The sequence below is a fragment of the Macaca mulatta genome, chromosome 7 (genome assembly GCF_049350105.2).
Source record: "Macaca mulatta isolate MMU2019108-1 chromosome 7, T2T-MMU8v2.0, whole genome shotgun sequence".
Taxonomy (NCBI): domain Eukaryota; kingdom Metazoa; phylum Chordata; class Mammalia; order Primates; family Cercopithecidae; genus Macaca; species Macaca mulatta.
The window spans coordinates 146,643,336-146,656,860 of NC_133412.1; the positions used below are offsets into that span (position 1 = coordinate 146,643,336).

At 44.2% G+C, this 13,525-nt stretch overlaps 1 long non-coding RNA gene across 1 annotated transcript; it reads right to left on the reverse strand.

The window, feature by feature from the left end:
• Nucleotides 1–972: 972 nt before the first annotated feature.
• Nucleotides 973–3,731, reverse strand: LOC114679597 (uncharacterized). Its single transcript, XR_003731635.2, has 2 exons — nt 3,535–3,731; nt 973–2,741 (listed from the first exon to the last, which is right to left on the reverse strand). It is a non-coding gene; the product is annotated as an uncharacterized LOC114679597 (long non-coding RNA).
• Between the last annotated feature and the right edge of the window lie 9,794 nt (nt 3,732–13,525).

The window sequence follows — 13,525 nt, forward strand, 5'->3', positions numbered from 1 at the left end:
GTCTCTACAGATCGTGCCACTGCACTCCAGCCTGGGCAACAGAGTGAGACTCTGTCTTAAAAAAAAAAAAAAAAAAAAAAAAAAAAAAGACACTGTCGGCCGGGCGCGGTGGCTCAAGCCTGTAATCCCAGCACTTTGGGAGGCTGAGGTGAGCGGATCACGAGGTCAGGAGATCGAGAGCATCCTGGCTAACACGGTGAAACCCCGTCTCTAGTAAAAAAAAATACAAGAAAACTAGCCGGGCGAGGTGGCTGGCGCCTGTAGTCCCAGCTACTCGGGAGGCTGAGGCAGGAGAACTGCATAAACCCGGGAGGCGGAGCTTGCAGTGAGCCGAGATCCGGCCACTGCACTCCAGCCTAGGCGACAGAGCGAGACTCGTCTCAAAAAAAAAAAAAAGACACTGTCAAGGAGGCATTCCCCTCAAGGATGTGGACTTTGGAAATTTTGTGCTTTGTCCCTTTCTTCTTTCTGCTAACTCTATGTCTCATATTTCTTCTATTTACTAACCTCCTTGTTCTTTGCAGAGCAAGTTACAAGGAGTCTAAAACTGTATGGTTTATTATTCAGAAAAATATTGTCTATTTTCTAGCCTATATTTTTAGTCAAGTTTAAATAAAGTACATACTTCTATCACCAAACTAAGCAGAAATTATTCCTCCAGTAACTATACATAACAATAAAGTGCCTTTTCCTAGTTATTTTCCGGAACTTTCCTCCCCCTCCTCTCTTCCTCACCTTCCAATTTAGAAATAACCTCCCATTCAATTCAGTGACTCACAAAAAGCCTGTGAAAGGAAAGTGGAAAAGCCAAAATAACTTAGAGATGTCTGAATCATTCAATTGAAGGAAAGATCAGACATTGACCATGATAAGAAAGACGCCAAGACATAAGGCAAGCCTGAGCTAACATCCCATAACATATGAAGTAATGCAAATGTGAAGATGCCCCAAGAAAAAGCAAATACCAGTATGTCCTTTTACACAGCCTTTTAATGTATCACCAGCAGCTTGCTTCTCTCTAGTCTTGGCAGTGTGCCGTGCTACCAATTTTAGAGCAAGTTAGAAGACAATTAATGTCCTGACAGATAGGAAACAATAACGTCATAGCAGGGCATGACCCTTATTATGGTACTTTGGGTAATAATGGCTCTTGCACAGCCATAGTGACTAGGTGCCGTAGAGAACATAGAATTAGGCCAGCCTTGTTAAGTGGACTTGCCATCTAAGTTTAGGAACGCAGCAAAATTACTATCACAAAACTAGGTGGAAAATTGTCACAAAAGTCAGCCGCTATTTCATACGCTAAAAAAAAGAAAAAAGAAAAAAAGCATGCATAAACGCTTTTGCTCATACACACACATCTATCATTCCTGTTCTTTGTGAATATCAGTTAAGAAAGGACATATAAAATAAATACATTACAACCCAGTAAGAAGTGGGAAAACCTTAAGGAAGGTTTTAAGGAACATGCCTTGAAATAACAGAAGGCTATTGTGTTATCAAAGACTGTGCAATACCGGAGGGGTTATTGCTTGTATCCTACATTTTGCTTTCACGTGCACAAGGTAACCCTATCATGTAATTACTCCATCCAGCTTTTCTCTTTTCTTTCCTGTGTTTTGTGCTTCTCCACCATTCTCAGGGCTCCCTCTCAGAAAGCAAGAACACTGGAGTCTGGGAGTCTGCAGCTTCATGTTGCATGGCTGGCTGTGGAGGTCCTGCAGATGGTATCTGTTCAGAGCCACTTGGGCACGACCAAAATGGCAGGTACCCTCGGGGCAAAAATAGCGTTTATAAATCCCAATTAAGCAGAAAACAGAGGACTCAGAGAGATGTCCAATATCTGAGGAGTGATATAGTGTGCCTTGGGCTTTCCTGTATACTAATGCTGTTTCTCCTGCTCTTTCATAATGTCACTTTTCAAGGAAGAAGAATCCAAGTCTCCTTCCATTTCTATTTTAGCCCACAGGGGCAGTCTCACTAGAGAAAGGATCCATTTTTTACTTTTGGATTTTTTTCCTTTGGATTCTACGCACGATTCCAATTCCAACTAGATTAGAGAAATAAACAACCGGTGGAGAAGAAAATCACTCAGACAGCAGACAAGGGCCAGAGCTGCCTGCCACTAGCAGTTGGAGGCAAGCCAAAATATTTGATAAGACGTAGTTTCCTGAGTTAGGGATCCCTGAGGGTGGAGGCTGACAAAGATGAAGGGATTAGAGAGAAAGGGAGGGAAAAGGAGGGAAGAGGAGGAGATGAGGGGGCAGGAGAGAAAAGGGTAAGAAAAGCTAGAAAAACAGTCAAGAAGCCCAATCAGAGTGCTGAGCCAGCTTACCGTCCTGCCTCGCCTACCTCCTACTGCCACCCATGTGGACTTTACACCAGGTTGCATAATTATACCAGCAAAATGCAGACTCTGCCACTGGTTAAAAGGGAAAGCATGCCAGGCTCCAGCCTATGGGACCGTTGTTCTGCTGCCACCTGGAAATCCTCCCAGAGCTCAAAGCCTGCTGCTCTGGGCAAAGCTGACAAGGAAGGACGGATTCATGCAGCCAACCAAGGAGCATACCTCCGTTTGATTTCCTTAAGGTGACCACTGGCAAAAAGCACTGGCTAAACAAAGGGAGACTATCTGGGAGAAGGTGTTTTTACCCTTTCAAGCTGGGGTGCTTTCACCACAGGGAAGTGCTGCGCTGCTTTCCACGCTGGAACAAGGCACTGTGGTTTCAAAGTTCAAGGCTCTGTTTCAGGGATGGGAAGAAAAAAAAATCAGTGAAAGGAGGTGTTCTGGTCTCTCGGGCAGAACCATTTGTTATCTGATTCCAGAGCTCGTGTAATTTTTAAATACCACGCTATGCCTTTTCATTACTAAATGCATTCATTTTCATCCTCAAGAAAAGTGTATGCCCCCTTCCACCTGCTTTACATATTGTGGGTAAGATGGCTTGAGTGCTTGTAAAAATGGATGGACTGTAGCTCTCAGTTCTGCCATTGTGCTATTGACTGGAGCTCCTGGTTACTATCACCAGATCTATGGGTGGATCAACCATTCTTCTGCAGCAGGGAGTGGACCCACTGAAAGCACTTAACACCATTTAAACTTTTGTCCATCTCTGTTTTACATGCACACAAAGAGTTTCCTGGAAACATGGCTACACTCCAAGGATTTCAGAGAATAGAATTCTTCTAGAACTGCAGTGTCCCAATCACTTGGAACCTCATCAGAAAGCAGACTTAAACTCAGAACCTAGAACCTAGAACGTAATATGTTCCAAAAGCTTTGGCTCTGCCATTTACCGACTGTGTAATTTGGAGAACATTGATTCATCACCCTAAAGCTTCGTTTTCTTCATCTATAAAATGAGATATGTATTAGCTATCTTGTCTTGCATAACAAATTACCCAAAACTCAGTAGCTTAAAACAACATTTATCATCTCAGTTTCTGTGGGTCAACCCTCTGGCTTTGGGTCTCTTATAAGACCACAGTCATCTCAAGCTCACCTGGAACAGATCTGCTTCCTACCTCACTCACCTGGTTATTGTTGGCAGGACTCACTTCCTAAAGCCTTGGTTCCCCAGGAGCTGTTGGCCAAAAGCCTTCCTTGGTGCCCTGCCTCAATGACCTCTTCGTAGAGCATCTCACAACATGGCAGCTTACTTCATCAGTGCAAGCAAGCAAGAGTAACAGAGAGGGCTCACCAGAGAGAGTAATAGCAAAACAGAAGGCACAGTCTTTTGTAATCCAATCACAGATGTGACATCCCATCACTGTTGCCACATCCTGTGAGTTAGTAGTAAGTCATTACGTCCAGCCCACACTCAAGGAGATTACACAAGGATGTAAAGACCAGCAAGAGGATCAGTCGGAGCTATTTTAGAAGCAGCCTACTTTAAGATTATAATAATATCTAGGGTTTGTTTAAAACTTAAATTTGAGATTACATGGCGGCAGCTACTTGGGAGGCTGAGGTGGAAGGCTCACTTAGGCCAGGGGCGTTTGAGACCAGCTTGGGCAACATAGTGAGACTCCTCCATCTCTTAAAAAAAAAAAAAAAAGAAAGAAATATATGTGTTTATTTTTAAATATACAAAAATCAAATTAGAGAATATGTTCAATTCAGAGCCAGCATGTTATGTAATATATAACTGTTATATATAATAACTATTATTACCATTAATATTATTATTGAGTATATAGTGGCTGGTTTTCTCCCCTAGCTCCTAGAAAGAACCCTTTTATGAGGAGTAAATGAAATAATATATATAATTCAGGACCCTGACATGTAACAAATGCTCAATAATCATTAGTTATTGTTAACTAATGCCGGGCGCCGTGGCTCACGCCTGTAATCCCAACACTTTGGGAGGCCGAGGCAGGCGGATCACGAGGTCAGGAGATCGAGACCATCCTGGCTAACACGGTGAAACCCTGTCTCTACTAAAAATACAAAAAAATTAGCTGGGCATGGTGGCGGACACCTGTAATCCCAGCTACTCAGGACGCTGACGCAGGAGAATGGCGTGAACCTGGGAGGCGGAGCTTGCAGTGAGCTGAGATGGCACCACTGCACTCTAGCCTGGGAGACAGTGAGACTCCGTCTCAAAAAAAAAAAAGAAAAAAAAATTATTAAAAAACGTGTGATATTTGATACTCTCTCCAAGCTACTGGAAGGAAATACTATGAACTCTCATTACTTTTCCAGGGTGGCCTTATTTCCATATATTTTGTACAGTTTTTCCATTAGCACCCTATACTCACCAGAGCACAATTCCAGATTTGGGGTTCATAAAATATGACCACCAAAGCCATAACACAGTCTAATTTCCTGCCTGCCCTATACCAAGAAGGGTATTCCCAAAACCAGTAAAATGGGCTAATTATGGCCGCACCTCCTACATGCACATGAGCCTGGCCCTAATCAGAATCCAGAGAGAAGGGATTGTGCCTGGGAGAATGACCAGAGACTTGGCTATGTGACCTATGTCTCTTTCAAAATATGGTCATCATTGTGCAGTCTACTGAGTCAATCCTCAACTAAGAATGAGAGAAAGAGGGACCTACACATTGCCTACAGATGGGATAAGAGTGTCCAAGAAGACGTTTTCACACCTGGGTTGGAAGTAGTAAGAACCGATAAAAATAAAGAGCAATTTTGCAATTAGAAAGTTGGAAGAGAGAGTCCAGTTTGCAACATGAAAGAAAGATCACTAAGAGGCTGGAGTCACCCTTAAGGCCTGGGTTGAAACTGTCTTCCTTATAAAGGTGGAGGATATTGAGGGTTGGCCTGTGGCCAGGAAAAATGAGGAACTATAATCAAGAAAACCCCATTATTTTGGCCTTGAGTCATTTTCAGGGCTCACCCACAATTATTACATAAGAAAGACAGAAAAAACAAAAACTTCCTAAAGTGTAAATGATCCTTAAACTAAAAACACTGTAGAAATACAAAGATCCAGGCTGGGTGTGGTGGCTCATGCCTGTAATCCCAGCACTTTGGGAGGCTGAGGCGGGCAGATCACCTGAGGTTGGGAGTTCGAGACCAGCCTGACCAACATGGAGAAAACCCGTCTCTACTAAAAATACAGAATTAGCCAGGCGTGGTTGCACATGCCTGTAATCCCAGCTACTTGGGAGGCTGAGGCAGGAGAATCACTTAAACCTGGGAGGCGGAGGTTGCGGTGAGCCAAGATAGCACCATTGCACTCCAGCCTGGGCAACAAGAGCGAAACAATGTCCAAAAAAAACGCCGGGCGCGGTGGCTCACGCCTGTAATCCCAGCACTTTGGGAGGCCGAGGCGGGCGGATCACAAGGTCAGGAGATCGAGACCACGGTGAAACCCCGTCTCTACTAAAAATACAAAAAATTAGCCGGGCGCGGTTGTGGGCGCCTGTAGTCCCAGCTACTCGGGAGGCTGAGGCAGGAGAATGGCGTGAACCCGGGAGGCGGAGCTTGCAGTGAGCTGAGATCGCGCCACTGCACTCCAGCCTGGGCGACAGAGCGAGACTCCGTCTCAAAAAAAAAAAAAAAAAAAGAAGAAGGAAGGAAGGGAGGAAGGAAAGAGAGAGAAAGAAAGAAAGAGAAAGATCTAAGTCTTTGCAACTTATCTGTCTCTCTTTCTGTCTCTGTCTCTGTTTCTTCTCCTCTCGCCCATATTTTATTTACACATGTTCTTTCGTTTCTTTTCCACACAGAAGAAAACTACCCTTACAAGGAAATGGCTTGGGATCCTCTAGGCTGGGATTGTTTTCAGATCAGAAATCATCTTCTCTCAACTGTCTCCACTGTAGTGCTACAGGATTAGAGCTCAGTATTCACAGATAATGACAGTTTACACCTCTGCCTCTAAATCAAGTCACCTGTGCAGCTGTGATTTACAGCGTTCGAATGATTTTCTGCGCTGCACTAGCCCCGGCCCTTTCTTCTCCCGAAACGTTCTCAAACTACCAGATTTGTACACAGAAAGGCTCAAAGCAGAAGTTACTGGGAAAGTTCTGTAAACATGAAGAGGAGATGTACACCAATATCAAGTTCCTCTTCCTGTTACTCTGGTTTTCACTCCTTCCCATTCTGTGTTTCCTCTGTGTCTGAGACAGAGGAGACTTGTATGTTTCCATACCTGTTAACAGCCGGAGATAACTTTGTTCTGCCCCTTGGCAGGTGAGTGGATTTTAGAAGGGAAAGGATAGGGTAAAGAGATGAGGACTCGCCCCCAGGAAGTCTGACTATACAATAGGAATGGTGTATTTATTTATTCAGCCCTTTCCTACACTGCAGTCAAAGCAGCAGCCATTTCATTTTACCCTCAGGATGTGTATTTAGTGGTAAGCTTTCTTTCTTTTCCTGTTAGTTTCCTGCAAAAGGACATCAGTGTCTTCCTCATTGGAGCAGCTGATAAGAAGGATGTTGTTGCTTAAATGGAGACAGAAAAACATATTTCCTATCACAGACCCAGGCCATCCCAAGGGCATGGAGAATGAGACCAGGTTGTGGAAATAATGGAAGAACCTGATTTTCATGCCTATTTCCCTGGTGCCATCTTCTTCCCTGAAATACTCTGCAATAATTACGCCTTCCACTTAAGTAGGATTTCACACTTTTCCAAAGTAGCATCACGTTGTACAGAAGCAGAGTTGGCTGCACTGTAGTTGGCATAGCCGATTAGTTACTTTGGAGGGTTTATATGAAGAGGCAACTTTGGGTTTAACTTTAAGTTTTGGGGAACTCATATAAATAGCATAGGTTTACCCTAAGTTGGATTCCATTTGCTAGCTCCCTCCTATCCTACAGATCTCATCTTCAAAGGTACTATTACAGGGGAAGCTTCCTGATATCCCTCTTCCAGCCACACTGGGTTGGGTGCCCCTCTTATACACACTGCACTTCCACTTTGGATACAAATATCCCGTGGGTAAACTTGCTCAGTGCCTATCCATCCAGCAACACGTCAGCACTATAATACCAGGGACAACAACCTTCCTGCTCGTAGCTGCCTAGCATAGGGCCTGGCCCACAGTAGTTCACTAAATATTTAGTGAATGAATGAGTGAGTCAGGAATTGCCTCTAGGAGCAGCCTTACCACCTGACACAATCACTTATTTTGGGGTGGTGCTCTGGGAGTTATAAAAAAGGCATGTGCTAATTATCACATAATGATCACCAGTGGTTATAGTAATTAGTAGGCAAAAGCACAGTGGTGGATTATGACTAAATAAAGGTCTCCACCAGGTTGGGGGCTATCCTTGCACTCTGAATTTGGAATCCCACTGCCCATCTCTCTTGGACTCCTGTGGACAGGGTCATTCCTTTGGGAAATTCTGTTTGGAGTTGCCAACACTGGGGAATAGGGAGAATTAAGCTCCATGTCCCCAAACTCAGTGAAATCTTTCTGATATGAAAATTAAATTAAAGAACAAGGCCAGTGGTGGCCCTCTGCTGCTTTCCTTTCAGCCTCTGAGACAGATTTCCCCATCAAGGGTCTGCGCTGAGTCATCCCGCCTCCAGCAGAAATAAGTCAGCAGCACCCTGAGGATGGGTGATGGAGGCAAAGACTCATCCTGCTAATCTCCTCCCACGGAGGCCAAGGTTCATGGTCTTGGCCCTCTCCCTGGGAACAAGAGGGCAACCCAAGAGAAAAGACTCTTCCTTCCCACTCCTCTCTCCCTTACAAGCTCATTGTCTGTGAGTTCTCTTTCTTCTGCCAATGGAAGTAGAGGATGGAAGTAGAGGAGGAGGAAGAAGAAACCAAAGGGCACAGGACTGTACTTTGCTGACTGGGGAGAGGTGGGACACGTGGGTGGGGGGTATGAATTGGGATGAAGGATGACAAGACATGAAGAATCCTTGGAGGTTCTCCAACAATTCTCACATACAGGACAGCTAAGGCACAGCCCAGTTGCAGAGACACCAGGGAACCCAGAAATGTAAATAGTGGGAGGTGATGACAGCAAAGAAGCAGGCAGATCTGATACACAGGCCCCTACACAGAGCTACGCCCTGTGGGAGAACCACAAACTGCCTAAGACTGGGTAGCAAAGAGAGAGTGGGCGTTCAGTGTGAGACCTTGAATCAGAGGTTCACACTCTATATCTAGCTCAGTCTCCAATTTGTGGGGAGGACCCAGGTGAAAGATGAATGTCAGAGATGTGGCTTAATCAGCTGCCTATGGGATGGGCACATATTTGGGAGATACTTTGAAATCTCTAGATGAAAGGAAATGCCAGAAAAAGCTATCATTACTTTGAGGGCTGATCATAGAGCAGTCAGAGCATCTTTGAGCTCCTAGGAATCAGAAGCTATGGTATTTTCATCTTGGGCAGACCAATTCCTGAAGACCAGTTTTTTAAGAACATCAATTGAGAACAGGGTCAATTTTGAGGTCCCTTAGGAATACAACCAGAAATCTCATCACTGGAGTATAGAAATTTCCAACTAGGCTCCAGCAAGTTATCTATGCAGACTGATTCTAGCCAGGCCTAACTTGCCTAGGGGGATGATGTACAGGCTGTGACCTGTTGACACTTCTCCTCCCTTTCTCTCCTCTCTTTCTCTCTTTCACATGTGCATAAGGCAACCTAGAAACATTAACTCACCAAAGAATACTTGGAGATTCCCAAATGATCACCCCAATTGTGGCTCTTCATCTCCAAACACTTAGCCTTTTTTTTTTTTTTTTTTTTTAAAGGAATGTGATGTGCTTAAACCAGATCTTTTTTCTTTCTATTTGGCAGGTACATAGGTACATAACCCTAGTATTTTCCTTCTCTATTTATTTCCATGTATACTTTACCACAAATGCTTCCACTTGACTCCCTCCTCTGGTCTCGGTTCTATGAACCATCTAGATTATCATTCCAAATAAATATATTTGTGTTTGAGCCCTTAAATGCAAGAATATTTCCCTTCCTGGTCTCTCCAAAGCAAACAGGCTGACTAGACTCAGAACAGGACTTTAATCTAAGCTGGCAACAAGTGCTTACCTGTCCTGAATGACCTAAGCTGCAATCATCCCGGGTCACAATCATCAGAGGAACAGATATTATTTTTCTCCTATTACACAAAGTGGACAAAGGTTGTCTAGCTTGTGCAGAATGGATCTCTTGATAAAGCCAGAGCTCCTTGTGAACTAAGAAAAATCTCAAGAATGGGCTTGTGACTGCTAAGCAAGCTCTGTGAGAGAGCTCAACCTATAATATTACAAATGGCATGGGTAAGATCAACATGAACTCATCTCTCAAATCCCCAAATCTTAGGTTTCAATGTCTCTTACAAAGTGCCAGGAGAGTTAAGCTTAGGACCAACATAAAGGAAGACTACTCCAAACTGTAGGTAGTAAATGCATGGCACTCATTACCCAGGGAAGGAAAACAATCAGAATACAGCAAAAAAAATCAGGGCACACTTATGAATTGCAGAGCCGTATATGAGTAAAACTGGATGGCTCTTGAACTACTCATTTTCAACCCTAGTCCTATGTGAAAGTCTCAGGTCTCTCTCCTAGTTCCTGGTATTCCAATTCAGTAGGTTGGAGTGGGGTCTGTATATTTTTGCAAAGCTCCCCCAAGTGATTCTGATTTATAACCAGGCTTGAGGACCACTGCTTGAATAACTTGAATAACTTTTAACCTGTTGGATAGGTCTGACCCAGCCTGGTCATCCTTACGGTCCTAATTGTCAAACTGCTTGGTTGATGAATGACAACTCAAATAGATACAGCTGGTATCCTTGCAACATGGGAACAGACTCTAGCGCAGTCATTAGACCCTGAATCTAATAATCCTCTGGTCCCTGGCTCATTTGGAATCCTGTCTGAGATCTCTAAGTCTTTCCCACCTTAGGGATGAATCAGCGGAGGCGTTTAAAACAAGGTGCTACTTTTGGAAGGAAATATTCAGATTTGCTTATCAGAGTAAGATGCGGATTTCTTTTTTTCTTTCTTTCTTTTTTCTTTCTTTCTTTCTTTTTTTTTTTTTTTTTTTTTTTTTTTTTTTTTTTGAGTTGGAATCTCTTTCTTCGCCAGGCTGGAGTGCAATGGCACGATCTCGGCTCACTGCAGTCTCCCCCTCCTGGGTTCAAGTGATTTTCCTGCCTCAGCCTCCCGAGTAGCTGGGATTACAGGCATGTACCACCCGCCCAGCTAATTTTTGTATTTTTAGTACAGATGGAGTGTCCCCATATTGGCCAGGCTGGTCTTGAACTCCTGACCTCAAGAAATCCACCTGCCTCAGGCTCCCAAATTGCTGGAATTATAGGCATGAGCCACCGTGCCCGGGCAGATGCAGACTTCTTTACATATTTCTCTCATGGCTCTTTTTGCACAATGTTTAACACAGTACTAGGAATTCATTTATTCAGTAAACATTTATTGATTAAAAATTAGATACATACCCAATGCCAATAGTTTGTTTGCTGAGGATATAAATAATTAAATAAGGCAGTGATAAAACAGACCAGATGTGATCCCTAGTCTTTTAGTTACCTAATAAGCTTTCAGAAATATTCTTTTATCACAGTGGCTGGACACAGTGGAAAACTCTACCTAAGGGTCATCCTGCCCTCTTAGGAACACAACATTTAAGTTCTTTCAAAGACAGAGCTAACCTGGGGCCACGAACAACTGTAAAAAAAGTGCCTACCTTTTCTTCTCAAATGTACCTACAAGTGAAGGTTAAAAATGAACTTCTGGCTGGGCGTGTTGGCTCAAGCCTCTAATCCCAGCACTTCGGGAGGCCGAGGCGGGCAGATCACTTGAGGTCGGGAGTTCAAGACCAGCCTGAGCAACATGGAGAAACCCCGCCTCTACTAAAAGTACAAAATTAGCAGGGCATGGTGGCACATGCCTGTAATCCCAGCTACTCGGGAGGCTGAAGCAGGAGAATCGTTTGAACCTGGGAGGCGGAGGTTGCAGTGAGCCGAGATCGCACCATTGCACTCCAGCCTGGGCAACAAGATCGAAACTCCGTCTCAAAAAAAAAAAAAAAAAAAGAACATCTGGAGAATGAGAACTATGCTATATTCATCTTTGAATTTCTGATACCAGGTACAGTACCTTGCACATAGTAAATGTTCAGTGTTTTCATTTTTTTTTTTTTTTTTTTTTGTGGCGGGGGGAGACAGAGTCTTGCTCTGTCACCTAGGCTGGAGTGCAGTGGCGCAATCTCGGCTCACTGCAACTTCTGCCTCCCGGGTTCAAGCGATTCCCCTGCCTCAGCCTCTCGAGTAGCTGGGGCTACAGGCGCCTGCCACCACACGCAGCTAATTTTTTGTATTTTAGCAGAGATGGGGTTTCACCGTGTTGCCCAGGCTGGTCTCGAACTCCTGAGCTCAGGCACTGCACCTGCCTCAGCCTCCCAAAGTGCTAGGATTACAGGTGTGAGCCACCGTGCCTGGTCCAGTGTTTTAAAATTTTAATTAATTAATTAATTTTGAGACAGGGTCTGGCTCTGTCACCCAGGCTGGAGTGCATTGGCCCCATCTCAGCTCACTGTAACCTCTGCCTCCTGAACTCAAGTGATCCTCCCACCTCAGGCTCTGAGTATATGGGCACTACAGGCACGTGCCATCATGCCTGGCTAATTATTTTTTATTTATTTATTTTTTTTGGTAGAGATGGGGTCTCACCATGTTGCCTAGGCTGGTCTCGAACTCTTGAGCTCAAGTAATCCTCCCACCTCGGCCTCCCAAACTGCAGTAACTGCAGGCATGAGCCACCACACCCAGCCTGTTCAGTGTTTTTGAATGAGTGAATGAATGAATGAAGCTGGAATCCCAGTTCTGCCACTAACTGTGTATCTTTGTACAAGTCACAGATTCTTTGTAACTTTCTTTCTTTCTTTCTTTCTTTCTTTCTTTCTTTCTTTCTTTCTTTCTTTCTTTCTTTCTTTCACAGATTCTTTCTTCATGACTGGGATAATAACTACCTTGCTTATTTGTTGTTATGTGACTGGAAGTCATGTGTTCTAAGAATCATTGGCAGTTGGGCATGGTGGCCTGTAATCCCAACATTTTGGGAGGCTGAGATGGGAGGATCACTTGAGCCCACAAGTTTGAGACCAGCCTGGGAAACAGAGGGATACCTCATCTCCACAAAAAAATTAAAAACTAGCTGGGTGCGGTGGTACATGCCTATAGTCCCAGCTACTGGGAAGGCTGAGGCAAGAGGATCATTTCAGCCCAGAAGGTCAAACCTACAGTGAGCCATGATTGCAGCACTGCACTCCAGCCTGGGCGACAGAGTGAGACCCTGTCTCAAAAAAAAAAAAAAAAGAAAAGAAAAAGAAAGAAAATTGGCACTTTGCCTGGCATTCAGCAGGTGCTCAACAAATGGTTGTGATGATGCTATATAGTTGTTACTCTGAGAACCGAGAAGCAGAAGCGTCCAAGAACCAACTTGTATGGTCAAAGTGACATCTAGTGGTAAAATTTTAGAACACACACCAAAAGCACAGTCCATTGCTGGTTTGAAATTTAAATTGAGGAATGACTAGGAACTAACAGGGCACCTGATTTACAGAAGTACAGTAACATTATTTAATTCTCACCAGTGATTTTATTTTTTCTTTTTTTTTTTTTTTTTGAGACGGAGTCTCGCTTTGTCGCCCAGGCTGGAGTGCAGTGGTGCGATCTCGGCTCACTGCTACCTCCGCCTCCCAGGTTCAAGCAATTATCCTGCCTCAGCCTCCCATGTAGCTGGGACTACAGGTGCCGGCCACCATGCAAGGCTAATTTTTGTATTTTTAGTAGAGACGGGGTTTCACCTTGGTCAGGCTGGTCTCGAACTCCCAACCTTAGATGATCCGCCCACCTCAGCCTCCCAAAGTGCTGGGATTACAGGCGTGAGCCATCGCGCCTGGCTTCACCGTGATTTTCAACCCTGGATGCATATTAGAATGACATGTGAAGCTTTAAAAATCTACTCGTGTCTGGATCTCACCCTTGGAGACGCCGATTTAAGTTGCAGGAGGTATGACTCAGGCTGTGACATTTTTAAACTGCGATTTTAACATGCAACCTGGTTGGGAGCC